The sequence below is a fragment of the Echinops telfairi genome, unplaced genomic scaffold (genome assembly GCF_000313985.2).
Source record: "Echinops telfairi isolate 266 unplaced genomic scaffold, ASM31398v2 ScPeMD7_31;HRSCAF=116, whole genome shotgun sequence".
NCBI lineage: Eukaryota > Metazoa > Chordata > Mammalia > Afrosoricida > Tenrecidae > Echinops > Echinops telfairi.
In genome coordinates this window covers 31252630-31254860 of record NW_022103928.1, presented here as the reverse complement: position 1 = coordinate 31254860, position 2231 = coordinate 31252630, and positions in this window count along the sequence as shown.

Genomic DNA, 2231 nt, shown 5'->3' with positions numbered 1-2231 from the left:
TTTTCATGGCCCTTTTCATTTGCAGAAACAAAAAGAAGTTTCACAGAGTGAAGTCAGATGAGTAACGTGTGTGGGGCAAGAGAGGCATGGTGGTTTTTGCCCAAAACTGGCACCCTGAGATGGCTGCATGAGCAGGTGCATTGTCGTGGTGATAAAACCAGTCGCCCATCTCCCACAAACCAGGACGTTTTTGATGTACACTGTTAGGCAATCTTTTCAGAACCTCTAAATGGAAAGCTTGCTGAACAGTATGACCTGGTGGAACAAACTCCAAATGCACTACAAGTCGACATTTTCTTCCATTCAAGAAGTTGGCGGATGTCCAGAATGAGGTTTGTCATCAATCGAAATTTCACCTCTTTTGAAATGAAAAAAACCACTCATACACTTGAGTTTTTCCCATAGCACGGTTTTGTAAGTTGTGATCGCCATCACAGCAGTTTCTGTGGCACTTTTTCCAAGCAGGAAACAAAATTTCACAGCTGCATGATGTTCTCCTAAATCGGCCATCACAAAAAAACAAGGTTTGAGCAAAACTGCGCGTATGAAAAAATTCATTGTGACCAGAGAGAACCTTCCCAGGTGACGCCACTGGGTGCACTAAGAGTGTGTTGCTCGATGCTCACTGTGTTAGTCCGAGTGGACTAGAGAAACAAATCTATAGAAACATATGTGTATAAGGGAGAGTTTTACATAAAGGGTAATTGCACATTAAGAAAGCATTCCAACCCAGTCCAACCCAAACCCTTAACCCTTTAACGCCAAGCGCGATGTTTTCATAACATTTAATTAAAATGTATATATTAATATATATATATCAATAACTATGAAAGAATAAAAACAAAACAAAATTTTTTCCTGAAATAAAAAATTCAGGCATTATAGGGATAAGTCCGATATTAGCCCGTATGTCCGATACCAGTCCTCTTCAGATTCACAAAACACATGCAATGATGCTGAATGCAGGACAATCACACACCAGTGGGTAGAAAGTCTTTCGATCCAGTGGCGTTGTAAGCATATCAGCGCTGGCAGGGGTCTCCACGTGGCTTCTCTAGCACCCAGGGCTGCATCAGGGTAGGTCCATGTGGCTTCTCCTCAGGGATGTCTCACAACGAGTGAGGAGAGAAAGAGATATCTCCCCCTTCCAAGGAGGAAATACCGGGTTTCCCAGAATTCTCAGAAGGCCATGCCCACACAGAAGTCTCCTTGACTATGACCTGCTTGACAGACTAGACTCCACCCCTTGATCCTTAATCCTCTCAATTCCCAAACTGACACCAGATTATGTAAGTACCACACTCACTGAGCAGGAAAAATGCATACTACAAAAGCTGTACTCCACTCAGTGCAATTCCGGTTTGGGGTGGGGTACCCCCTTACATGCCTGCCATTCTGCCATTTGTTTTCAGTATGGCTAATAACTTGTTTGTCCCAGGAAAGGCTGGGTTTTTATTCCATGAAAGGTCAGGCAGGGAATGGAGGTCTGGAAGTCATCTCCTTTAGGAAAGCATGGCACTGTGGGTAGGATGAGTGACATGAGTGCACAGAAGAGACAAGCCACCATATTTAAGCACTTTGGAGAAGAAAGGGAAAACCAGAAAATGTGTTTTTCAAAAATTATGAGATAATTTGGAAGACAATTATAGCAAATGTCAAGGGCAGCAATTAGCAACCAAAAGGCTGTCAACGCACTATTTTGTTGACATGGTGAGAGGAAGCCAAGTCAGAGTGAAGAGACTATGAGAACAATGGATAGCTGTAAGTTCCCAAGAAAACGCAGCTGCTCTTAGAGTGCAATGGGATATCACAGAGGAAGCAGGCATGAATTTAGGGAAGGAGCCCTTCTGGTATAGTAGTTACACATTGGGCTGCAATCCATGATGTTTAAAGTTCGGAACCTCGAACTCGCCAGAGGAAAGAAAGAGGGTGTTCTGCTCCTGTACATAGTTACCGTCTTGGAAACTCACAGGGCAGTTCTACCCTATCTTACCTTATGAATCGACCTGATGGCAGTGAATGTGGTTTCCAGTTTGAATGCCCATGTGAAGACTTCTTTACTCTGTGAGAAGCAAGAAGAGAGATCATTTGCTGAGAGTAAGAAGATGCGGAGGATCTGAGGTTTGACCAAAGAGAAGTTTGAAAATGCTGTTGTAGAAACTAACATCGGACAATGATTGTTAAAAAAAAGGTGTATGTCAGGGAAAGAGGGACCAGACTTCAACCCAGTG